The sequence below is a fragment of the Somniosus microcephalus genome, chromosome 12 (assembly GCF_052327205.1).
Source record: "Somniosus microcephalus isolate GS21.2 chromosome 12, FLI_Smic_1.0, whole genome shotgun sequence".
NCBI lineage: Eukaryota > Metazoa > Chordata > Chondrichthyes > Squaliformes > Somniosidae > Somniosus > Somniosus microcephalus.
The window spans coordinates 119,892,678-119,920,539 of NC_140998.1; positions in this window are offsets into that span (position 1 = coordinate 119,892,678).

Genomic DNA, 27,862 nt, shown 5'->3' on the forward strand with positions numbered 1-27,862 from the left:
AATTCATCCAGCAGTCGAGGCAGAGCTGGAGAATTTGGAAAAGGCAGGCGTATTATCCAAGATAGATTGGAGCGAGTGGGCAACACCCATCATCCCGGTCATGAAGAAAACGTTGAATAATGATAAATCTGAAGAACAGAGAAAAATTCGCATCTGTGGGGACTTCAAGGTGACGGTAAACCCGGTCCTTCACACGGTACAGTATCCTCTTCCGAGGATAGAAGATATTTTCGTCTCACTATCCGGAGGGAAACATTTCACCAAAATTGACTTGGCACAGGCATATCTACAGATGGAGGTTGAAGACGCCTCTAAAAAGTATCTCACGATAAATACACACAAAGGCCTGTACCAGTACAATCGACTGGTTTTCGGAGTAGCATCAGCTCCAGCTATCTGCAAAGAGCTATGGAGCAAGTCCTCCAAGGGATTCCGGGGACTCAATGCTACCTAGACGACATCCTTGTAACAGGAGAAAACGACAACGAGCACCTTGCCAATTTGGAGCAGGTGCTCACTAGGCTGAGAGAATGGGGCCTACGAGCAAATCGCCCCAAGTGCAAATTTTTCCAGAAACAAATATCATATTGTGGCCACATAATTAACGAGGAAGGGTTGCATAAGTCACCTGAAAAAATTGAAGCGGTCATAAAAGCCCCAGCACCTGAAAATGTTTCACAATTAAGGTCGTTCCTGAGATTGATAAATTACTATCATAAATTTTTACCGAACTTGTCAACTCTTCTGCACCCTCTTAACTAACTGCTACAAACAGGAGTAATTTGGAAATGGAGCGAAGACTGTAAACGAGCCTTCCATAAATGCAAAGGCTTGATCACGTCCAAGGAAGTTTTGGCTCATTACAACCCATCACTGCCAATCAGACTGGCGTGCGATGCATCCCCTTACGGCATAGGAGCGGTATTATCGCATAGATTCCCTGATGGCTCGGAGCGGCCGATAGCTATTGCGTCGCGCTCATTGAACTTAGCTGAGCGTAACTATGCCCAGATCGACAGGGAAGCACTCAGCCTGGTATGGGGAGTGAAGAAATTCAACCATTACCTACACGGACAAAAATTTACCTTGTTGACTGACCATCAACCCCTCGTCTCCATATTCAACCCTAAAAAGGGTGTTCCCATTATGACAGCGCAAAGGCTACAGAGGTGGTCCCTTTTCCTCGGGGCACACCAATATGACATAGAATACAAAGGATCAAAACAGCATGGGAATGCTGACGGTTTATCGCGCCTACCGTTGCCAACGGTAGAAGAGGCACCTACAGTGGACCCAGTGGAGATGTTCCAATCAACCACAGTGGAATGTCTACCAGTAACAAATTCTGCCATTGAAAAAGAAACGAGAAATGACCCGACTCTCTCACGAGTCTACGATTTAACGGTGAAGGGATGGCCAGCACATGGCGAACCACTGTTGCCAGCATTCTCGCAAAGAAGAGAACAGCTGTCAGTGTGCCGAGGAACCTTGATGTGTGGATCCAGAGTGGTGATTCCACCCAAACTCCAGGATAAAGTGCTAAAGGAGCTTCACGAGGGGCATCTGGGTGGAGTGAAAATGAAGAACCTAGCCAGAGCGTTTGTGTGGTGGCCAGGTATCGATGGAGACATCGAAGAAATGACCAAGAGCTGCCTAGGATGCCAGAAGGTCCAAAACGCCCCACCACAAGCTCCTCTACATCCATGGGAGTGGCCCTCATCTCCATGGCAAAGGGTACACATCGACTTTACTGGTCCATTTATGGACTCAATGTTCTTAATCGCGGTTGATGCACACTCTAAGTGGCCGGAGGTAATAAAGATGTCCTCCACCACCATGGAAAAAACCATCACAGTATTAAGGACCATATTTGCCAGGAATGGGCTGCCTGAACAGATCTGTTCTGATAATGGACCGCAATTTGTATCCGAAGAATTCAGGAAGTTCTTAAAAAACAATGGGGTTAAGCACTACACGTCCGCCCCATACCATCCCGCCACCAATGGATTGGCTGAAAGGTTTGTCCAGACCTTCAAGAAGGCCATAAAGGCCATGGGTAATGAAGACATAAAACTTCAACATAAAGTAGATAACTTCTTGTTTGCATACAGGAATGCAACACATGTGGTTACAAACCAAACTCCCGCCATGATGTTCTTCAATAGAAGCCTAAGATGCCGGCTGGATTTGATCAAGCCAAACATCAGAAGGGACGTGGAGAACCGGCAATTTCAAGGCATGAATGAAAGGCCAACTAGAACCTTCCAGATAGGTCAACAAGTTTTGGCCCAGGACTACCGTACCGAGAAATGGCAGCCTGGGACTATTTGCACACGACTAGGACCGCTGATGTATACCGTGGACGTTGGAGAAAGCATAATAAGGCGCCATGCTGACCAGATCATAGAGTCATCCGAAAAGGGACAACCTACACCACAACTCTATACGCCTAATGATGAAGCAGAGATACCCATAGTATCTACCTCCGATCCGGTGATACTGGAACCAGATGAACCCGACACTGGCATTCAAGCCGAACCGACCTTGCCAAAAGAACCTACTGCACCACCAAAAACTACTACACCACCAAGGCATTATCCGGACCGAGTCAGGAAGCCTCCAGAGAGACTGACTTATAATTGATTAACTGCAGCAAATGTGTAGATTATTGTTCTTGTAATATGTTAATTAATGATTACTTAAAATGTTATGTACTGGTTGTCTAAAAGGGGAGGAATTGTGGTGTATGTGCCTTTAAGAGCCCCTGTGCACTGTAATGCCGGTAATGGCCACTCGGGCTATATAAGCCTGTATAGTGTCTTGTATCTGTTAGTTCACCTCCAGACTTTGTTCAGTAAACACCTGTGAAACCAACTCCTGCATTCCGTGTCTCCATTAACACACGGATACAACATCTATGTTAACTCTATCCACCTTCCGCTAACTAGAATAAAATGGTCAAAAGGATTCATATTTTCTGAAACATGGTGTTGCCAGTGCGCGCTTAATTATTCCTGTAAGTTGTCCAGCCACTACAAGCAAAAATCAGTGATTCTGCACCCAAAAGCAACTGGAAAAAGAACTCTGAGCATTCCGCTTCTGTATTCCCTGTAAAATTTCCTGTGATGGGGATGGCCAGAGACTTATGTTTCAAGAGACTACAGTAATAAGAAGCTGAAAGAGGAACTGATTTTTTAATTGGGCACTCGAGACCTGCATGTGCTATAAATTACTACTTTGCTGCACAATATTTGCCAAATATTTTTCTACTGTAAATTACTTTAATTTCATAACAATTGCATTGGAGCCCCCACCACTTAAGGCGGCTACATATAAATCGGGCAATCATTTAACAGGTGTTTACTCAATAGTTGACTCAATAGCTGTGGCTTAGTGGGTAGCACCCTTGCCCCCGAATCAGAAGGTTATGGGTTCAAGTCCCACTCCAGAGACTTGAGCATAAAATCTAGGCTGACACTCCATTGCAGTGCTGAGGGAATGCTGCATTGTTGGTGATGCCATCTTTCAGTTGAGAAGTTAAACCGAGGCCCCGTCTGCCCTCTCAGTGGACGTACAAGATCCCATGGCACTATTTTGAAGAAGAGCAGGTGAGTTACCCCCCGCTGTCCTGACCTATATTTATCCTCAATCAACATCACTAAAACAGATTATCTGGTCATTATCAAATTGCTGTTTATGGGAGCTTGCTGTGTGCACATTGGCTGCGCATTTCCTACAATGCTTTTACCAGGCGTAAGATTTTTAAAGGTTTTCAGCGGGCGGAGGTTGTGCAGAAAGCGGAACTCGCTGCCCGCAGAGGCCCTTCTCGCGGGCAGGCGGATGATCTGTCAAGAGGTTTCTTGACTGATCGGAAGCGCTGGTTTTAGTGCATGCGCTTCGCACTTGCAAGGCCCCTACGGGAGCGTACACACCTTATACACACCCATGGGGGTCGGAATATCCGGCCCATTGTTTGATGAACTTATCCAGTTATTGTTTGTGTGTTCAGTTTCACTCCTCTCAGATCTCTTTCTCTTCTCCTGACTGAATCCTCATCAACTAGCTGATTCTCCCACTCCTCTCCCAGAACCACTGTGGCTTCCTTCCCTCTGAGAATGATCCCCCATGCCAATTCTTCCTCTGTGTTCCAAATCCTCATCTCAAACTCGCAGTAGATGGAATCTCAGTTGCCAGACACCATGAAGTCATTGCCGAGCCTGTCCAGTGCTCCTGCTGCAAAGTACAAGTGTGTGGGCCTCGGGTGAGAACACTGGGATGTCTTCACACTGTAATACTCACTATCAAGCGTTTTCCTTTTAAATCATCCCAAGCATAAAGCAGGGAAATCGCGTTAGCACCAACGAGCCCACTGTAAGCGGTGGGGACTGTAGTAATTTCAGCCTGTAAGAGGCCAGTTTAGTGCATGATACAATGACCCAGAATTTGCATTCGCTGTTATTACTGAAATCCTGAAGTTGTGGTCAGTCATTCACTGCTCTGCTCTGACACCGGCTGCGCTGTGGCCACCTCCGTACCCCGTATGTGGGAAACATTCTTCGGGACCAGCAGTGAGCATCTTTGCTTCGCCATTGACTGCAAATTATGGGCCACAATATATTTTGCTTTTCGAGAGACATTAAATAAAATGGGAGATTGTGTAATGCTACACTCCCAGTGAGGAAGAAAACTCACAGCAATGACCATGAAATGGTGAGTATCCCTTTAAGTGGTGAATATCCCTTTAAGAAGCACTTGAAATCGACATCAACACCGTGTTTGCTCCCAAACAGCTGGTTGCTGTTAGGAGAGGGTGTTAGTTGAAGCGCTAAATACCAAAATGCCATGCAGCCTCCTCAATGAGCGCTAGCAGGCAATTTAAGTGGTAATCAGCTATTTAACAATCCTCCGGGCGGCCAGTCCTAGCGCTGGCTTCAACTCATTTACCAAGATTACATCATACGCTAAACGTCGGCTAAACCGGTGTTTCAGCTTAAGACCCCATCTTGGACACCTCTTTACCTTTTTAGCACCTAAAGTATTCAGCAAAAATTACCCCCCCTGGAATTTCCACAGGGATTCTCCCAATCTCCCAACGTAACTTCAGCAGAAACCTTGGAGAAGTGGCATAACTGGCTAAAAAAGACTATCCAGCCGATCGAACTTCATCCATGTAGTACCCTGACTCTCCCTTCCAGCTACATTTTGAACACCCCTGATTTTCTTGCTTCTACTAGATTTTCTTAAAAAAATTATATACAGTAGCCATTCTTGCAAAGACTAGCCAAGATCTCTATTTTATTGTTCTGTGTTCTGAAGAAGGATTTCGACCTGAAACATTAACTCTGTTTCTCTCTCCATGGATGTTGCCTGGCCTGCTGAGTTTTTCCAGCATTTTCTGTTGTTATCTCTATTTTATTCCCTGACTTCATCGTATTTTTAAAAATAACTTTTTAAAGGAGCTGATAAGAAGTCCTCCAGGAAGAGCTAACAGGCAAGAATATTGCCAAAACAAAATTAGGGCTCATGGGATTGGAGGTAATATACTAGAATGGATTGAGGGTTGGTTAACAGACAGAAAACAGAGAGTAGGAATAAACAGGTCATTTTCAGGTTGGCAGGCTGTAACTAGTGGGGTACCACAAGAATTAGTGCTTGGGCCTCAGCTATTCACAATCTACATCAATGATTTGGATGAGGGGACCAAATGTAATATATACAAGTTTGCTGATGATACAAAGCTGGGTGGGAATGTAAGTTGTGAGGAGGCTTCAAGGGGATATAGACAGGCTAAGTGAGTGGGCAAGAACATGGCAAATGGAATATAATGTGGAGAAATGTGAAGTTATCCACTTTGGTAGGAAAAATAGAAAAGCAGAGTACTTTTTTAAATGGTGAGAGATTGGGAAATGTTGGTGTTCAGAGGGACCTGGGTGTTCTTGTACACGAATCACTGAAAGTTAACATGCAGGTACAGCAAGCAATTAGGAAAGCAAACGGTATGTTGGCCTTTCTTACAAGAAGATTTGAGTATAAGAGTAAAGGGCCTAGAAATTGGGTTGAGGCGCCAAACTGGCGCCAAGTTCGCCTGAGCACAGGATTTAGCGCAGCGTTCGAGGCTTTAGCGATCGTCAGATATTCAGTTTCATTGCCCCTAGAGGGAGACGGGGCGAGGCTCGAGGCGCTCCACGTCCCTCTTAGGGCGCTGAAACTGAATATCGCAGCGCAACGTGCCGCAGCGCCACACGCTGCGGCACAGCACGCTGCGGTACTGCAGGCCTTCCTCCCACTGTTAAGGGGGAGGGGCCTGCAACAGCGCGAACCCCGATCGCGAGTGCCGGCAAACGAGCCCAGCACCAAGGAGAAGTGCCGGGCTCTCGGGAAACAGCCGGCAATGCCGCGGGGGGGGGGGGGGCGTCAGGAGGCCGGGGACGGAGGTGCTGGCAGGTGGCCGCCGAAAAAGGCGGCCGCCCGCACCTCCACCTTAACTTGCGCCGCTGCCAGCTCAGTAAGGCCCCGTGAACCGGGCGCGGGTAGCAAACGGCGCAACTGCGGCGTTCGCAACCAAATATCGCAAACGGGGCACGAATGGGGCGCTGCGCACACCGATGACATCATCGGTGGCAGCACAGCGCAAAAGGCTAACGCCACCATTATCGCCCCAACTCAATATCGTGGGAGGCGCAGCCAGTGGCGCTACAGCCACTGCCTGCCTCTTTAGGCACTAACAAGTGGCGCTACTCACCCAATTTCTCCCCCAACATGTCTTACTGCAATTATATAGGGCCCTGGTGAGACCACACCTGGAGTATTGTGTACAGTTTTGGTCTCCTTACCTAAGGAAGGATATACTTGCCATAGAGGGAGTGCAACAAAGTTTCACCAGTTTGGTTCCTGGGATGGGGGAATTGTCCTATGAGGAGAGATTGAGTAGACTAGGCCTATATTCTCTAGAGTTTAGAAGGATGAGAGGTGATCTCATTGAAACATACAAGATTCTTACAGGGTTTGACAGGGTAGATGCAGGGAAGATGTTTCCCCTGGCTGGTGAGTCTAGAACCAGGGGTCACAGTCTCAGAATAAGGGGTTGGCCATTTAGGACTGAGATGAGGAGAAATTCTTCACTCAGAGGGTGGTGAATCTTCGGAATTCTCTACCCCAGAGAGTTATGGAGGCTCAGTCGTTGAGTATATTCAAGATAGAGATTGCTAGATTTTTGAATATTAAGGGAATCAAGGGATATGGGGATAGTGCAGGAAAGTGGAGATGAGGTAAAAGATCAGCCATAATCTTATTGAATGGTGGAGCAGGCTTGAAGGACCAAAAGGCCTACTCCTGCTCTTATTTCTCATGTTCTTATGTAACATCCTCCTTAACCAATACTGCCACACCACCTCCTATCTTTCCTTCCCTATCTTTCCTGAACATCTTATATCCAGGAATATTTAATACCCAATCCTGCTCTTTTTTGAGTTAAGTCTCCGGTATTGCCACAACATCATATTCCCATGTGGCTATTTGCGCCTGCAGCTCACCAACCTTGTTTACTAAGTTTTGTGCGTTCACATTCATACACTGTAAACCTATCTTAGACCACCCTGTGATCTCTCTTATTCTGATCCCTTACCTTACTATTTCTTACTTTAGTCTCTCCGTCTCTCCCAATCCTTTGTGCCCTTTGTTTCTCCTTTCCAATGCTACACCCTGGTGCCCATCCCCCTGCCAAATTAGGTTAAACCCTCCCCAACAGCACTAGCAAACCTCCCCGCGAGGATATTGGTACTGGCTCTGTTGTGGTGCAACCTATCCAGCCTGTACAGGTCCCACCTCCCCCAGAACTGGCCCCAATGCCCCAGGATTCTGAAGCTCTCACTCCTGCACCACCTCTCCAGCCACGCATTCATCTGCTCTATCTTCCTATTTCTAAACTCACTCATGCGTGGCACCAGGAGTAATCCAGAGATTGCTACCTTTGAGGTCCTGTTTTTTAATCTCTTTTCTAACTCCCTGAAATCTGCTGGCAGGACCTCATCCCTCTTTCTAACTATGTCATTGGTACAGATATGGACCACGACCTCTGGCTGTTCCCCCTCCCCCTCAGAATACTCTGCAACCGCTCGGTAACATCCTTAACCCTGGCACCAGGGAGGCAACATACCATCCTGGAATCACGTCTGCGGCTGCAGAAACACCTGTCTGTTACCCTAACTATCGAATCCCTGACCACTATTGCTTTTCCTATCTTCCTCCTCCCCCCCCCCCACCCCTGTACAGCTGAGCCACCCGTGGTGCCATGGACTTGGCTCTGGCTGCACTCCCCAGAGGAACCATTGCCCTCACCAGTACTCAGAACAGAATACTGGTTGGAGAGCGAGAGGCACTCAGGGAACTCCTGCACAACCTGCCTGGTCCTCCTCTTCTGGTCACCCATTTCCTCTTTGCCTGCACACTCCTTAGCTGCAGGGTGACCACCTCCAGAACCATGCTATCCACGTAGCTCTCAGCCTCGCGGATGAACCGCACCGACGCCAGCTGCTGTTCAAGCTCAGAAACCCGGAGCTCGAGCTCCTCCAGCTGATGACACCTCCTGCACATGTAGAGTTGAGGTAGAAGATCAGCCATGATCTTATTGAATGGCGGAGCAGTCTCGAGAGGCCGAATGGCCTACTCCTGCTCCTATTTCTTATGTTCTTATGTTCTTATTTTCTGTAGTTCCAATGAAAAGGGAAGATCTACCTGCAATACCAGTGGGTAACAAGGCCGATCATCCACAGAACATGATCCCAGCCCATTTGTGCAATTCCAGAGTCCAATATGTCTCAGCTCACTCAGTGTACTGGCTTTCAGTCTTAAGTCACATTCCTTATGTACCAAGGAAGCAGGAACTCCCAGCGTAGGGAGTCCCTGCTCCCAGTCCTGCCATCTTCTGTGCCAGTGGCCTTGTAAGGGAGGGCAGAGGCTCTACCCCTTGCAAAGCAAAGAGTGAAATACCAATTGAGGTCAGGACTCGGCATATCCCGGTTCCACCTTTTTCCAATACGATAGCAAAATACTGCAGATGCTGGAAATCCGAAATAACAACAGAAAATGCTGGAAAAACTCAGCAGGCCAGGCTGTATTTTGCTATCGTACTAGTGTTTGGTTCACTGCCACACCTCTTCTAGGAATGTCTACCTTGAAGAAGTTCTGCTCTTCTCTTCGACGGGATCTCTGTTTGGCTCTTCAACCTTGTTCATCTTACTTCTTTTGTTCGATTGCAGCTCTGCCTTCGATCTATTTTCTTTCCAGTTTTGAAAAAGGGTTTCGACCCGAAACGTCAACTCAAATTTCTCTCCACGGATGTTGCCTGACCTGCTGAGTTTTTCCAGCATTTTCTGTTGTTATAATAAACAAATACTGACTGTAGTTTTGAGGCTGTGGCTAAATCTTTAACATTCAGGCTGCAGAGGTAGCCATGTGTATAACACCTTAGGCTTCAGACATAACACACTATCACCTCTAAAAATAATTTAACACTATAGTCAGTTCGACACCTGTAAAGTGAAAAAACAGTAATGACTTTATAGTTGCAGCCAAAAGAATGCATTAGTATTCTATTTTATCTCTTTGTCTTATTTGTACAGGTTACTCAACTTCAAAGCAAATCACATAACAGAAATAATACTTAAGAGTAAACTTGATCCATTTACATTTTCCATGAATTCCTATAGCACTACATGTTGTTAACAAGGTTTAGCATATTAACACAGCAAGCCTGTTTGTATGCAACACCAACTGCCCACAAATAAGAACTTCTGTGTTTACCTGAGTATTCCACTTGTTAAAGGAAGTATTTATTATTTTTAGCAAGCCCTGATGATGATGATGAGAAACAACCAGGCTTCCAGCAGCTGGTGGACTTTCAAGGCTGCAGGCAGACAAGTGGAGATAGAAAGAGATAGAAAGCCATGATATACAAATCAAAATGGTATCAGTGCTAACCCAATGCTTCTTAATATACAAGAAAGTTTTGGGGTTTCACCTACACGGAGGAACATGGCTAACCAATATTGTCATTTTTATTTGAGTAGCATGAGAGACTGAAGCAAGGGCAGGAATCTGGGACAATCAGACATAAGCAAAAAGAGGTATTAGGAAACCAGGATAAAAAGACACAATTCTGGAAAAGAATTGAACATTGAACAGTGATTCAAGTTAAAAGAGAAAAGCCAGAACCAATGTGAGTGAAACAGGAATGCTGAGAATAGGGAAGTGAAACAGGGACGGAGAAAAACAGGCACAGACAGGGGCACTAAAGCTGGAAAAAAGCTCAAAAGGTTTAATGAAGGAAAATTAATCACCATTAAGGCCTAGTGATTTGTTTTTTAAAGAATGAACAGTGTCTCCAGCTGTGAAACCCCTTAGACAACGGTTCCTTTTAATCTTTGGTGATTGCATTACTCAAACACTTTATAAAAATTGTCATAGAAATGCGAGTACAGCTTGTTTGTAAACAGTCGGAATTTATACAGATCTGAGTCATATGTAAACAGCGTTTTATGTCAGGAAAAAATTGGAACTTAATCTGCATTGACATTATACAGCTGCACTACAATGTGAAGAAAGCACTGCCCGTAGAGTCCAACAATGTGATTTGTGCATTTGTATTGCTGGCCTTCCTCAAAAAACACGGGAGGGTCTGTGACTAGAAAACAAAAGTTGCAATCACAACTTTTTTACAAATGCGCAAGCGCCACTATTTTAGTGTTCCTCTTGCATTGTTAGAATGATCAAGTCATGAATTCAACTAGATAGTAATTACAGCCCAGGAAGGAGGCCATGCGGCCCATCAAGCCTGTGCCAGGGAGTGCATCTGCAGATGCACAACTGTTCTGATGTTCAAAGTAATTTCACTGTAACAAAAACTTACATTCATTTGCATAGTACACGAATCAGGAATGGATCTTTGCACTGTTAACAGAGCTTTACACCAGATTGTACTTCTCTGACAATATTTGCATATGTCAGACAAGCTATCTGTGATATACTGAGGAAAGGGAAGAAAAATCAGAGGCCAAACCAAGCCATACTGCTCTAATGTACTCCTAGTAGCTGGTAGAAAAGAGATCCGGGAACAGATTTGCATCCTATATTTTCCTTCAGTAATAGTGCATGGGGTGAGGAGCCTAAAAGGAATAAGGAAATAAATTACAAGATAATCAGAAAAACAACTTCGGAACAGTGTTCCGTTTTAACAGAGCTCCCAAAATCTGTTCTGTATAATACTCCAGATACAACAAAGTGAAATCCTAGTCGCATACTTCAAAACATTACCTTGTAATTCCCTAATGTACCTCAACCTATTCCCAGAAACCACAAGCCCAGTCTCATCCTCATCCTGTTTACAATACCGGTGTGTGTAGAGTCTGAAAATAGGAACCCATACGGCAAAACTTGGCAGCAGTTGGAACTATTTATTTTGGAGAAGCTCAGGCTTAGAGAGGATATGATTGAGGTTTTTTAAATGAAGGGATTAGATTCAGTCCAATTAGATAGGTTATTTTATTAGATTGGGATGATAGAACTAGAGGTCATACCGAATAGGTCTGTGGGGAAAGAGTTAGGTGAGATGCCAAAAAAAAATTATTTTTGCAAAGTGTCATTGGCCTCTGGAAGGAACATCTGAGACATGTGGGCCCCAATATTTACTCAGGGCCGTGAAGAGAGCGGTGGGCAGGATTTCCGGACGGGAAACCCGGAAGTAAGGGTTTCCCGGATGCCCTGCAGGATTTAACGACAGGACGTCTTTTATATTTATTCAGTAGCTTTCCCACGGTTGGAGATCATGGTGGGGTGGGGGGGTAGTCAAAGATCGCAGGGGGCAGGGTGAATGGGTCTGAGATCACCGTGGGAGAATCGTAGATCAGGGTGGGGGGTTTGTAGATCACGGAGAGGTACAGAGGTAAGCTGCCAGGCCTGAAGGAAACACTTCTCCACCTCTTGGCCCACAAGCAGTGCTTTAAATGCACTTACCTTATGGACCTGGCCCTTCTCACCTCCTTTTACCTGCTTGGGTTCCTGAGCCCCAGGAAAGCTGACCGATATTAGTTAAAAATAATAACCTTTCAGAATGGAGGGAGGCAGCCTCCTTAAAAGATTTCAGTGACCAACCCGCCTCCTGAGAGCGGATTGGTCGTTTACCCCCCGACCCACCTCCGTTAAAACTGGAATTGGGTGGGTTGGAGTCGGGTTTGAAATTTTTTTAATTTTTAGGCCTAGAAATTGGATATAGCCATGAAATGGGCAGTGTTAAGGCTTAACAATGTTGAGCTGCGCCACCTTAAAATGCTCCAGGTAGCACGCAAAATTCATGCTCACTCCTCATTAACATGATTATAGTCATGATTTCAGTGCTAAAAATGCTGCTCATAGGCTAAACACTCCACAGGGGACCAATATCAGGGTCACTCTTTTGTTTAAGCGGATCATTTGGGACGACGTCCTCGTTGCCGTAGTCGGCAGGATTCGAATTTGCGCGGGGAAACCCCAATAGATTTCTGGTCCATCACCTTAACCACTCGGCCACGACTACCCCCCAATATCAGGGTCAGTCTAATTCCCAATCATGTGTGGTAAAGGCTTTTTTCACTACTTAAAGGGAAGGTGCAGTGAGGCTACAGCACCTCATTGTCAAGGCAGTGCCTACTGCAGCTGCCACACCAACAAGAAGCAGAAATAGAAGGAAGGGTAAGGAGCTCCAAAGCAATGGCACAGCGTCCTATTAGGGAGAGAGTCAGGAGACTTTTGGACGCAGCTCTGGAGGCACTGGTTGTGACCATGAAGAGGAGGCAGGCTGGCACCAGACTGGCAGGAAGCACACGCCATACATCTCTTGAACAATGTGGCAGGAGATAGCCACACATGTGATGGCCAGTGCTGTGGTGCCAAGGTCAGCCATCGGTGCCGAAAGAAGTTTAATGACCTCACACGGGTGGTCAAGGTGAGTGAAGGCTTCAGAAAATGCCATATCCCACCACGTGCACCACAAGCCTCACACACTGCTCAATGCATCACACCCCCAGCATTCACCTACCAACAATCTCTACTTATCACCACTCACACCTCACAATCAGAACTTCACTTCATCCTCACAATCATACCACTGCTGCAACACTCACACCCACATCTCAAATTTTGCACACACTGACAACTATTCAACTATGGCAGGCACATCACACAAACACATTGCACTACACTCACTCACACACTTCTCTTTCTCTTGCAGGCCTAGGTGGCTCTTGTGCCTTTCTGCTTTCAGATAATCAACAACAAACACTGGACCAGCCTGTCCCCAAGGTGATGCAAGAGAGCGAGGGGGAAGAAGAGACACTGCATCACTGCATCTGTCACTTGCAGACACCAGCTCAGCAACTGGTACTACACATACTTTAGAGACATGGTAGTAGCGTGATCTGCACAGGTGAGGCACCGGGCATGAGTGGGCTGCAGCAAATCCAAGGGGAAAAGGGTAGCTTGGGGCCCAGCTCACCAGAGGGCAACTTCGCGTAAGAGTTCTGCTGCATAGGACTCAGATGAGAACCTCAATGGAGCGGCCTTCAGAAGAAGGGTGATAGGTGCAATGGCAAGCCTGCCAGAGAGCCTTGTGCCAATGTTAAGGAGTGTGGAGGAGTCCGCCTCCAACATTGCATGGGGTTTTGCGCAGAGCTTGGAGCCCAGGATTTCCAGGCTGCAAATGATGGAAGACTCCCGAAGAGACCGTGTCGATCCAGACGTGATGGTGCGTGTGATAGGCGATGAGTCGGCTGCCATTGCAGCACAGGCGAAAGCGACCCAATGTCTTAGTGCTGCAGTGGAAGCGCAGGCCACTCTCATGCAGTGTCAGCTTGATGCCACCCAAGCTCAGACTGCTGCCATCGTGGCTGGGTCTACCACCGTCGACCGGGGCTTGCAGGGTGTCACAGCAGGCCAGCAATCTGTGCTCCAACAGATTGCTAGGAATGCTGAGGCCCCGCCCCGGCAGTGGGTCAGTGGAGCTGGAAGCTGCTGTCCTCTCTCAAGATGACAGCATTCCTGTTCCACCAGTTCCACTCTGCCATTGCCCTGCCGCCGTCTGTCAGCCAGCCAGCCCAGACTGCTGCCACCCATGCCGAAGTGGTGCAGTCCGCAGCCGGGCCTTCTCGGGCCACAGCTGCTCGAGGCCGTCCTGCAAGGCCATCTGAAGTCTCCCCTATGGAAACTCAGCAGCCTTCCACAGCCATGCTGCAGCCACTGGGGGAGAACTGCGTAGGAGCACTAGAGTAGGAAAAGGCACACAAACGACAGGCACAAAGGGATTGCACAAGGGTGATTAGTTCATATTTTTGCTGTAAATATGTGTTAGGTGAGTTTTGATTAATTTATTAATTTATTCATTTTGTTTGGTGTCTCTCATTTCAGAACATAAGAAATAGGAGCAGGAGCAGGCCATTCGGCCCCTCAAGCCTGCTCCGCCATTTAATGAGATCATGGCTGATCCGATTTTAGCCTCAACTTATGGCCCGGTAAGTCTGACATCGGTAGTGGGGAAAATGCTAGAGTCCATTAGAAAAGATGTAATAGCAGAGCACTTGGAAAACAGTGACAGGATCGGACAAAGTCAACATGGATTTACAAAAGGTAAATCATGCTTGACTAATCTACTGGAATATTTTGAGGATGTAACTGGTAGAATAGATAAGGGAGAACCAGTGGATGTGGTATATTTGGACTTTCAGAAGGCTTTCGATAAGGTCCCGTATAAGAGATTAGCGTGCAAAGTTAAAGCACATGGGATTGGGGGTAAGGTACTGTCTTGGATAGAGAACTGGTTGGCAGACAGGAAGCAAAGAGTTGGAATAAACGGGTCTTTTTCCAAGTGGCAGGCAGTGACTAGTGGGGTACCGCAGGGATCGGTGCTAGGACCCTAGCTATTCACAATATATATAAATGATCTAGACGGGGGAACTAGATGTAATATCTCCAAGTTTGCAGACGACACAAAGCTGGGTGGGTGTGTGTGCTGTGAGGAGGATGCAGAGAAACTCCAGTATGATTTGGACAGGTTGGGTGATTGGGCAGATGCATGGCAAATACAGTATAATGTGGATAAATGCGAGGTTATCCACTTCGGTGGCAAAAGCAGGAAGACAGATTATTATCTGAATGGCAATAGATTGGGAAAAGGGGAAGTGCAACGAGACCTGGGTGTCTTTGTGCACCAGTCGCTGAAGGTAAGCATGCAGGTGCAGCAGGCGGTTAAGAAGGCAAATGGTATGTTGGCCTTCATAGCGAGAGGATTCGAGTACAGGAGCAAGGATGTCTTGCTGCAGTTGTACAGGGCCTTGGTGAGACCACACCTTGAGTATTGTGTGCAGTTTTGGTCACCTTATCTGAGGAAGGATGTTCTTGCCATGGAGAGAGTGCAGCGAAGATTCACCAGACTGATACCTGGGATGGCAGGAATGACGTATGAGGAGAGATTGGGTTGATTAGGCGTATATTCGCTAGAGTTTAGAAGAATGAGAGGGGATCTCATTGAAATTTATAAAATTCTAACAGGACTAGACAGACTAGATGCAGGAAGGATGTTCCCGATAGCGGGGGAGTCCAGCACCAGGGGTCACAGTCTAAGGATAAGGGGTAAGCCATTTAGGACTGAGATGAGGAGGAATTTCTTCACCCAGAGAGTGGTGAACCTGTGGAATTCTCTACCACACAAGGCAGTTGAGGCCAATTCATTAAATATATTCAAGAAGGAGTTACATATATTTCTTAAGACTAAAGGGATGAAGGGATATGGGGAGAAAGCAGGGACAGGGTACTGAATTTGGATGATCAGCCATGATCTCATTAAATGGTGGAACAGGCTCGAGGGGCTGAATGGCCTACTCCTGCTCCTATCTTCTATGTTTCTATGTTTCTAACACCACTTTCCTGCCTGTTCCCCATAACCCTTGACTCCCCTGTTGCTCAGCTTTGTGCCCAGGGGAACACTATGACATTCTGTGATTGTATGATGGAGCTGTGGTGAGCAACGGGGATCTGGGGTTTCATTCATTGGAATCGGAGTCTAATGAGACGCTCACGGACAGCTTGTCCGGAAGGGGGATTGGCTGCCTGCCTCCTCCCTCCCTCCTCGTCTTCTTCCTCTTGTTCCTCCTCCTCTCCCTCATCCTCCTCCTGAGGTGGTCTAGGAATTCCTGGTGGGAAGGGCTGCGCCCACATGATAGCCAAGTTGTGAAGCATGCAGCAGACCACCACAAAATGGGATACCTGCTCCGGCATGTACTGGAGGGCTGCTCCCGAGCGGTCAAGGCAGTGGAACCGTTGCTTCAGTAGCCTGTTGGTCTGCTCGATGATGTTCCTGGTGGAAGCATGGCTCTCATTATATGATTGCTGGGCAGGAGTGTTGGAGTTGTGGTGGGGAGTCATGAGCCAGGTGGAGAGCAGATAGCCCTTGTCTTCGACCAGCCAGCCGCGAGTTTGCTGTGGTGGCTGGAAGATTGCTGGCACACCGGACTGACGCAGGATGAAGGCATCATGACTGCTGTCAGGATAGCGGGCATTGACCATCAGGAATCTCTGGGCATGGCCACACACCAACTGCACATTAAGTAAATGGTAGCTTTTGCAGTTACGGAAAATCTCAGGATTGTTATACGGCACCCGTAAAGCCACGTATGTGCAGTCCACTATCCTGGCAAAGCCACATGTGCACTCATCCTGCTTCTCTCTGCTCAGAGAGAAGACAATGTAGTCCCTTCTCCTGCTGTAGAGAGCCTCAGAGACCTCCTGGATGCAGTGATGGACGGCGAACTGAGATGTTAGCTAGGCTGCAGACTGGAAAGATCTGCTGGCGAAGAAACTGAGGGCCACGGTGACCTTGACTGCCACTGGGAGAGCCGTGGTTGCCTTGCTTTCAGGCTGCAGGTCTGGTTACAGGAGGTGGCAGAGTTCTGTGACCACCTCCTTGGTGAAGCATATCCTCCGAATACACTACTCTTTGCTGAAATGAATATTAGAAGGGCTCTCGGAAGACCCTAGGTGGGTAAGGCCTCCTGTTTAGAGCCCTCCTGGCCCTCCTCCTCCTCCCTCTGTGAGCATCTTCTCCCCTTCTTCACTGCCTCCGCTCCCTCTGCCAAAGATCCTCGAGCATGAGGTTGGCTGCCAGTACAGCACCCATTACTGTGAGCAAGTGTTGTGAACAGAAGCCTTTGAATATGAATAAAGGCGTTCTCCACTTGCAACAACACTCCTTAGCACCTTGAAAGAAGTTATTAAACTGCTGGAGTTGCAGAAAGTTGCACAGAGCCAGTCAAACTGAGCTGGAGCCTCGTTCGTGTTTGTCAACACTTGCTCAGCTCGTTGCCGTTAAGACATGCTGGTAAGTGGAGCGGTGAAGTCCAAATTTGCAGATTAGGCACCAAGTGAGCCTTGCACACTCACTGACATCATGATCTGCTTCATTACAATGATTTTCGCGATCACTGTTATCAGCAGCACTGCGGCCACCCCAGCTGGCGGAAGAGCGGGTGCCGCCATTTTTTTCGCCCGATTATGGCATTAACGGGTGGAGGTAAACCACCCAATTTCTAGGCCTTACTTCCCAACTGACCCAAACCCATCTGTTCTTGAGGGTTAAAGTTACCCCTGTGGTGAGTATGGGGTTCCTTCAGTCTTTTAAAAGCAAACTAGACACAAGCTGCTGAGAGAAGAGGACATTGGGGTAAATGGTTAGTTACTAGAGATTGTGATACTTCATGAGCATTTAATCTTCTCTAGATTAATTGTATTAATCTAGATTGATTGTATTAAGGAGTCAGAGGAGCTTCCCAGAATTTTTACTGAATTGACAACAAGGTTTTTTTTCCTTTTTTTTTCTGTCTCTCCCAGAGGGCAGCATTTCTTGAGCTGGGAGGACACCATCTATTGGACAGGGCAGAACTCGGTGGGTCTAAAGGTCTTTTTCATCCTTTTTTACGTCTATTCATAAGTCCATAGTGTTACAAGAAGGTGGGAAGCTAAATGACAACATTCACCAGCAGCAGTAAGATATAAAAATACAATCAGCAAAAGTTTTGGCAATAACCACAGAGAAAAGTCAGCAAAGCTGTATGGCACAATATGAATATAAAGTAAATGTTATCTCCACAGTTTTATATAACATATGTGCTCCTGTTTTAGAGTTTTGATGACTTTATGAATTCCTCAAGCTTCATTTCATTGGTTTATGACAGCTCCAGACCCACTTAATTATGTAACTGCCTTATAATTTCAGAATGTCCCATCATAATATCTGTGTGGGTGGAATATTTGCTGGAAAATTGTGACCCATACCTTGCAACTATAGCAGAACATCACCAGCAAGAATACAGGAATTCTGAATATTGAAGCTGCTACCTTCCTCTCCTGTTTGTGACTTTTAGCAAAACAAACGGTTTCTCTCCAGCACCCTTCAGGGACATTTTCTGATCTGCAATGTGTATGATCTGCTGTAAGATCTAGAGACCAGATGAGGAAAAGCCTACAACGAACTACAGTCATTGGGCAGCTTCCCAAAATTGCAAACATTCTGGGCAGGGCCTGCAGCCCAAAATTGGCACTTGGAGTTGCTTTTCATTTTTGCAGGCCTGCCGAAGTGTTCCTCTACACGTGCATCACTAGTTTCATTGGTCAACCCTCATTGGCAGACAGTTACAGGCGTCTGTGGCTGAAGCCACAGCATCAAATGTAGGTGCCTGGTGGGGTTTTTTTTCAAAACTACATTTTATTTTTAATTATTTAGTGGTTATTATGCTAGCTGTCTAATGGAAACAGCAAATTGCATTTGTATTCCATGCTGGTTAGGTGGTGAGTAGGTGTTTCTTCCCTGGTGGGGTAGCAGTGTTATGCATTTTGTGTATGCACATATATATTTATATATGAAAACAGATATTAATATATATTTATTAATATATATTTATACAGAGAGAGATCTCTCAAAATCTCTCCAGGTCTCACGCAACGCCAAGATGGGAGATTGCCGCTCGCCCCGGAACCTACACGCCAAACTCACATCCCAAGTTAAAATCGGAGCTCTAGAGATGAAAAGGTAACATTTTAACACAATACATTACCCAAGCTTCCTGAATGGTTGCTTTTCTTGACTGCTGCTAAATTTATTTGTCATTTATAGCCTTGACCCCCTCAGGACCTAGTCTTGCATGTCTCTTTGGCAAGATTTATCAAAGTCCCACAAAGTCACTGGACGCGAATTTAATGGAAGAGGCGGGTTGGAGTTGGGTTGCCTGGTGGGCGGGTTTCGGTCCCACTGTCGGTTTCAGCCGTTCCCGATTTACAATTTTAGTTTAAGTGGCCTCATTAATTTAAGTGGCCAGCCCAATGAGTGGGAGCGGGTCTGTTGCTGTCCACTGATTACGTCATTGCTGCAGTTGTTTTTAAGGGGCCCATGTAGCCTCAGCTTCTCATTTCCTTTCTGCTGCTGTGTGAATGGGCCCAGGTTACAATGACTGCTGCCAAAGCCAAGGCTGCTCCACGGTTCAATGAGGACTCCCTCCAAGCTCTTGTGGAGGGAGTAAGAGGGCGCAGGGAGATTCTGTTCCCTCCCAATGGCCGGAGGAAGCCTCCTCAGCAGACAAAGGCAACCTGGCTGCACATTGCTGAGGAGGTAAGCGCTAGGTCCTTATGTTCACGCACCTGGGTCCGGTATTAAAAACGGTTTAATGATCTTCTGCGCTCATCAAAAGTGAGTATCACAGCACACTTACCTTCACTCTGCTTCCCTTCCCTTCTCATCACTAGCACTCTGCTTTGTCAGCCTCCTCCTCCACATCCCACCTTACCCTTTCTTTCTTTGTACCCTTACTTATCCATCTCTCTCTCTCTACTGAATCACTTCACCATCCTACTATGCACCCCTCACACTCGCTCTCACTGTTATATAATGACAAATAACTAACAATGCACAGGGAGGCAGCTTCCTCTTGGCACCTCACTCTATCTTGGTCTCCCTCTAAGCACCTGTGCAATGGATTCTTCACAGTTGCTCCATCAATCTCTCTGAGATTCCACTTGTGTCCCTCCTTGCAGGAAAAGATAGCCCTGGCGACATTGACAAGTGCTGAGGGGGCTGCTCATGAGATCATGGGAGGTGGCGAGGAGCTGGAAGTGGGGGACGGAGAGTCGGGCGCAGCAGAGGAAGCTGGTGACAGAATAGATGATCAACCCTCTCATTTAGATTTCATGATTGACTGCAATGGCTTATGATGTTCATAGAGATTGACTTTTGATCATCTGCAGAATAGGATGTGTCTGCTACCTAAAAATCAGATGTCTAACTCATGCCTTTACACCCCCACAGGACCATCGAGAGCCCCGCTCCCCACTGTCCAGGAGGAAGAGCCGGACAACTCCTCAGAGGAACCTGCAGCCTCTGAGGGAGCAGCGTCACCAGTACTCAGCGCTCCCAGCACCAGCGCAGAAACGCACACCTCAGCGGGTCCTTCGCGACATAGAGTAGTGTTGTCACCTGGTGTATCACAGCTCACAAGTGCGCATCAGCAGATGGTGGAGACAGCGACAGCAGTGGAGAGTCCTCGTCAGAAGCTGCAGGACGCGCCTAGCTCTGCTCAGCTGCATGTACATGCTGTGCCTCTGGGGCCATCCAGAAAGAGAGCAGTGCTGGAACTCCAGGAACAAGTGCAGGAATCTCTGACAGGGTTTGCATCCAGGGTAACTGCGAGTCTGCAGAGAATGGAGGAGTCCATCTCATACATGAGCACTGCCTTTGTGGAGGCAATGGCGCATGAACGTGCCGCCATGGAGAGGGTGGCAACCTCTATGGAGGATATAAGTTACCAGACTCAGGAGAACACGGTGACTCTTCTAAGTAGATGGTCTGCTATGGAGGATAGATGTGCATCTATTGAGGAGAGGTACATGAACGTCCCCATTATGAGGACTCTCAGTACAGAGACGGGTCCTCATGGCCCCCTGATGTGCAACAAGGTGCTCTCCAGCCACTTGCTAGCACTGTAGTACATGTGACCCATGAGAGGTATGTTGGTGGTCGACAACAAGGAAATGTGGGGTCCTCTCCAAGCGCTCACACGACCATGCCACTGCAGAGCCCTCGGTCAGAGCCCCAGATTCCTCACCCAACTGAGATGGCCGTCTCAGCCCCTGCACAGCCGCAGGAAGAGCAAACTGTAGAGGAGCCCTCCCAGGCTCCCAAACCCAGAGGATCCCCACCAAAGGCGTCTAAGCAGGCGCAACATCAATGTGAGCAAGGTGCCTCCGCATCTGCTGAAGCCACAGGGGAAGCACCACGTAGAAGCACGCGTAAGAGGAAGTTAACACACAAATAGTCACAAGGGTAGTCACTTGGGTGTTTTGTTGTGTAGGAAAGTATGGATTGTTATCCTTATTGTGATGTGATTAAACAAAAGTGATGGCAAAGAGTTGAAGTTTTGGCCTATGTGTTCTGAGAAATGGAAGTTGCATAGTGAGGGCTCAGGGCGAATTTCATTTGTAATGATGGTGGTGAGAGTGATAGGAAAGCACCATTTATTGGAGTGATGATGTATGGCATGTTAAGAAGGTCGTCCACACAATCATAGCCATCTGCCAACCACCTGTGATTGAAGCATAAGCTTATGCGAATCTGGCATGAATGAGTGCATCCCTTGCCTGACAGCCATCAATGTGGTCGCATGTTGCTGCATTGGCCACATTCGGCCCCCGCAAGGTGTGCCTCTTCCTCTTCCTCCTCGTCCTCATCCTTGTCCTCCTCCTCTTCTTCCGAGGAGGCTGTGCGCTGAGCCAATTGTTCCTCAGGCAGCGCCAAGACATGCTGCTGTGTGATGTTGTGCAGGGCACAGCAAAAGACGATGATTCTGGACACCCTGGCTGGTGCGTACTGCAGGGCTCCACCAGATTTGTTGAGGCATCAGAATCGCATTTTGAGCAAGCCAATGATTTGCTCTATGATGTTTCTGGTGGAAATGTGGCTCAGATTGTACCACTCCTCAGCCTCGTTTGATGGCCTCCTCATCGGTACCATGGGCCACTTTTTCAGGAGATAGCCCTTGTCGCCAAGTAGCCATCCGGAAAGTTGGGATGGCAGATTGAGGAGCTGAGGCACGGTAGACTGCCGCAGGATGAAGGAGTCATGGCAACTGCCAGGGTACTTTGCGCAAACATGCATAATGTTCTTCCTGTTACACACCAGCTGGACGTTAAGGGAGTGGAATCCCTTGCGGTTGACAAATACAGCTGGGTTGTGATGGGGTGTCCTAATGGCCATATGTGTGCAGTCGATGACACCCTGCACCCTTGGGAAGCCTGCCATATTAGCAAAGCCAACCGCCGCACGGTCACACTTGCTTCATCCATGGAGAAGTGGATGTAATTGTGCGACTTTGCAAAGAGGGCATCGGTAATCTGCATGATGCAAGTGTGTGCGGCTGACTGGGAGATGTCACTAATGTCTGCAGCTGATTCCTGGAAGGAGCCCGAAGCAAAGAACTTGAGTGCGGTGGTGACTTTGACAGCTACTGGTAAGGAGTTTCCACCCGCTCCTCTGGGCTCCAGGTGTTGGTGCAGCATTGTGTCAGCGACTACGTCTTGCAAAAGTCTCAGCCTCCTTTGGCACTGCTGTTCACTCATGTTGAGAAAGCTCGTACTCAGCCTGTAAACCCTGTGTTGGGGGTATATCCTGCGGCGAAGTGCAGCCCTGCGCTGATGCCCTCTGCCCTGTGGGTGGGTGAGGAGAAGGTTGGCGCTCCTGCTGCTGGTGCTGCTGCTGTGCCTGGTTGCGCTGCTGCCATGGCTGCTCTTCCTCCGAATCTGACGGCCAGGATGAGAGGATATAAATGGTTCCCATACGGCTGATATATATCTCAGTCGAGGAATGGAGGTTGTTTGCACCCAGGCAAAGTGGCCAGAGGGTATTCCAAGGAGGTCACACTGCAGATGGATTTCAGCCTCAACACTCACAAGATTAGTAGAGCTGCAAAATGTGTCCCAAACCTCAAAGCACTAAGTTGTGCCATCTGAAAGTATGAGAGATTGCAGGACCGCTTTTAAGCTGTTTGAGCAGCTGCCAACAATTCAGGTCCTTGCTAAACCCGGCACAATGCAGCTGGTGTGTTTTTCTGATGGCGGGCAGTGTTGTGTATGTACCTTTAAGAGAGAACTGCTTTTAAACTGTAGTACCGGCAGTGACCACACCTGTTTATAAAGCCATAGCAGGCTTCTGTACTTTCAGTTCCAGCATACCCTCTGTTCAGTAAACACCTGTTATTACCGTTCTCCTGCAGTCCGTGTGTTATTGGTACGCGGACACTACAGTGGCGACGAGCAGGTTCAAACTCACCTGCAGTACTGCATCACCTCACGGGGATCCATCCCTGAAAAGAAGCTTCTTGGAGGTCGAAGCCAGAGCAACGGGCGTCAACCGTGGGCAACCGCCCAGTGATCCATCGGAGTTCAGAGAATCGCAGGGGAAGCTGTGGAGAGCTGGGTTTGGCTCTCCAGTCAAGGTGTTACAGCAAATCGTGCTGGTAGCAGGTAGTGCGCTGACCCTTTCGGACTGCGGCGGGCTAGAGCTCGATCGAGCGGCTCTGCAAGGGGGCCGTGCAGCGTCGTCGGGAAGGAAAAGAGAGAGAGAAGGTGGAGCGCACAGGGCGCGGTCGGTGCTCAAGAGCCGGGCAGCGTTAAAGAAAATAAAAAGGGGGAAGGAAAAGAGACGCGCAGTGGACAGCGTCGAAGAAGAGTAAAACTAAGAAAATTAATTAACAAAAGAGAGACACGCAGAAGCCGTGGGGCGCCGCCATTACTATTTAGAATGCTAGGAGCAGCATTGGCAGCAGGGGGAAGAAGGAAAAGCGCAGGAGGCGCCATTTTAATCCATTGGGGAAGAAGGAAAAGTGCGGGAGGCGCCATTTTAAACCACCCAAGATGCTGAAGAGTGGCAGCATCACTGCTTTCGACAACGAAATAGAAGACTGGACCACGTATGTGGAAAGAATTGAAGTGTACTGCAAGGCAAATGAGGTGGCCGATGAAAAGAAGGCATCGGTATTATTGAATTTGATGGGCGCGAGAACGTACGGCCTATTGCGGAATTTAATTACCCCAGCTAAACCAATGGAGAAAAGCTTTGAAGAGATTGTCAATATCTTGCAGGAACATCTAAACCCTACACCGCTGCTGATAGCAGAAAGATTCAAGTTCCATAAAAGAAATCAGCACAAAGATGAGAGTAATGCTGACTATCTTACGGAACTACGCAAGTTATCGAAACACTGCCAGTTCAGAGCAGGACTGGCAGATACCTTAAGGGATAAGTTTGTCTGCGGGCTCCAGAGTGAAGGAACCCAGAAACGACTACTTTCGGAAAAGGACCTTACGCTAGAAAAGGCTTTCAGCGTGGCAGTATCCTACGAAGCAGCAGCACGGGGAGCTGCGGAAATACAACAGAAACCGCAAGAATATAGCACCAATGAAATGGCATATGGAACAGAAAAGTGCTATCGCTGCGGCAGAACAACCCATGATCAGAAGGATTGCTGGTTTAAGGACAAAGTATGCAGGCAATGTGGAAAAGTGGAACACATAGCACAAGTCTGCAGGTCGGGAAAGAAAACCAACACTAAAAGAACTACTAAGGAAAAGTACAAGAATGTACAAAAGATGACGGACAGTAGTTCAGAAGATCAGAAGAGTGATAATGACTCCGGGAGCAGGAGACTAAGTTGTCTAAAGTTACACAACGTGATTGCAAAGGAGGATCACCGAACCATTTGGGTCACCCTCATGATAGCAGGGTCCCAAGTAAAGATGGAATTGGACACAGGATCAGCCCTAACAGTCATGAATCGATGAGACTATGAGCGGCTATTCTCACACATACCTTCGAAGGACACGTCCATTGTCTTGAAGACATATACGGGGCAAAAAGTCTACCCCAGAGGGAAAATAAGGGTGCCCGTTAAATACAACAGCAAGGAAACACAGAAACTGTATCTATATATACTACAAGATGGAGGACCACCATTATTGGGACGTAAATGGATCCGAAAAATACAATTGGATTGGCATTCCATTCAGGCGCTAACTGTGGCTGACAAAAAGGATGACGACGTCACACCTGGATGACTGTCAAAAATTCTAACTGACGCGAAGGAGGTGTTCCAGCAAGGACTTGGGACTCTAAAAGGCATAGCGGCAACGATAAAAATTGAAGATAACGCAAACCCAAAATTTTTTGAGGCCAGACCGGTACCGTATGCGATCCGCCCAGCCGTCGAAGCAGAGCTGGAGAGTCTGGAGCGTTCGGGTGTGCTGTCCAAGGTGGACTGGAGTGAGTGGGCCACACCCATCATTCCTGTAATGAAGAAATCATTGAGCAGCACGCCTGGGGAGCCGAAGAAGGTTCGCATCTGTGGGGACTTTAAGGTAACTGTGAACCCAGTCCTGCACACAGTACAATATCCACTTCCGCGGATGGAAGATATTTTCGCCTCACTATCTGGAGGGAAACGCTTTACGAAGATTGATCTGGCCCAAGCGTATCTACAAATGGAGGTAGAAGAAGCATCCAGAAAATACCTCACGATAAACACTCACAAAGGTCTTTACCAGTACAACCGATTGGTATTCGGGGTAGCATCAGCTCCGGCTATTTGGCAGAGGGCGATGGAACAAGTCCTGCAAGGGATCCCGGGGACCCAGTATTATTTGGACGACATCCTGGTTACGGGCGAAAATGAGAGTGAACACCTTGCCAACCTGGAGCAGGTGCTCACTAGATTACAAGAATATGGGCTACGAGCCAACCGCCCCAAATGCGAGTTTTTCAGGAAACAAATCTCGTATTGTGGCCACGTGATTGATGAAGAGGGGTTACATAAGTCCCCAGACAAGATTGAGGCAGTAGTCAAGGCTCCAGCACCGGAAAATGTGTCGCAACTGAGGTCGTTCCTCGGGTTGGTGAACTACTGCCATAAGTTCTTGCCAAATTCCTCTACAATTCTGCACCCACTGAATGCCCTGCTGCAAACTGGAGTAGCATGGGAATGGAGTGATGAGTGTAAGCGTGCCTTTCAGAAATGTAAATGCCTAATCACTTCAAAAGAAGTATTGGCCCACTACAATCCAACACTACTGATTCGGTTGGCATGTGATGCATCTCCCTACGGCATTGGAGCGGTGCTGTCGCACAAATTCCTTGACGGTTCAGAGAGGCCAATAGCCTTTGCGTTGCGCTCGTTAACCTCAGCGAGTGTAACTACACCCAGATTGACAGGAAGGCCCTCAGCCTGGTGTGGGGGGTGAAGAAGTTCAATCACTATCTGCACGGGCAGAAATTCACCATACTGACTGATCACCAGCCTCTTGCCTCCATTTTTAACCCAAAGAAGGGCGTTCCGGTGATGACGGCGCAACGGCTGCAAAGATGGTCCCTTTTTCTAAGGGCACATCAATACGACATAGAGTATAAGGGTACGAAACAGCATGGAAACGCTGATGGGCTGTCGCGCCTGCCGCTGCCTACGGTGGAGGAAGCACCTGCAGTGGACCCTGTTGAGATATTCCATTCGACCATAGTCGAATGTCTACCTGTTACAAACTCAAGTATAGAGAAGGAAACCCAAAATGACCCGACACTGTCTCGGGTCTATTACTTGACGGTGAAGGGATGGCCAGCACATGGCGACTCACTGTTGCCAGCATTCTCGCCAAGGAGAGAACAGCTGTCAGTGTGCCGGGGGACCTTGATGTGTGGATCCCGAGTGGTAATTCCACCCAAGTTGAGAGATAGAGTGCTCAATGAGCTTCATGAGGGTCATCTGGGAGGGGTAAAAATGAAGAGCCTAGCCAGGGCATTTGTGTGGTGGCTGGGAATCGATAAAGAAATCGAGAAACTGACCAAGAGATGCACAGGATGCCAGAAAGTCCAAAACGCTCCACCACAGGCCCCGCTACACCAATGGGAGTGGCCCTCATCTCCATGGCAACGGGTACACATTGATTTTGCTGGTCCATTTATGGACTCAATGTTTTTAATCGCCGTGGATGCACATTCGAAATGGCCAGAGGTCATCAAAATGTCCTCCACCACCACGGAGAAAACTATTGCAGTCCTACGGGCCATCTTCACCAGGAATGGCTTGCCAGAACAGATTTGCTCCAACAATGGACCACAGTTTGTGCCCGAGGATTTCCGGAGGTTTTTGAGGAATAATGGGGTAAAGCATTACACATCTGCCCCATATCATCCAGCCACAAATGGATTGGCTGAGAGGTTTGTTCAGACCTTTAAAAAAGCAATAAAGGCGATGTATAACAACAACATACCACTGCAACACAAGGTGGATAATTTCTTGTTTGTTTACCGGAATGCGACACATGCAGTCACCAACCAAGCTCCAGCCATGATGTTCTTTAACCGAAGGTTAAGATGTCGCCTGGATTTGCTCAAACCAAACATAAGACGAGATGTTGAGGATAAGCAATTCCAGCACATCAATGAGAAGCCAACCAGGAGCTTCAAGATAGGGCAACCAGTCTTGGCCCGCGACTACCGAACAGAAAAATGGCAGCCAGGAATGATATGCACACAGCAGGGACCACTAATGTACACAGTGGACGTTGGAGAGAGCAGCGTGAGATGCCATGCTGACCAGATTCTAGAGTCACAGGAACAAGTCAAACCCATACCACGAGTATGCGCACCTGCTGATGAACCTGAAGTACAGATTACGTCTACCTCAGAATCAGTGGTATTGGAAGCTGATGAACCAACAAATGACAATGAGCCAGAATCGACTCCGCCGCAAGAACA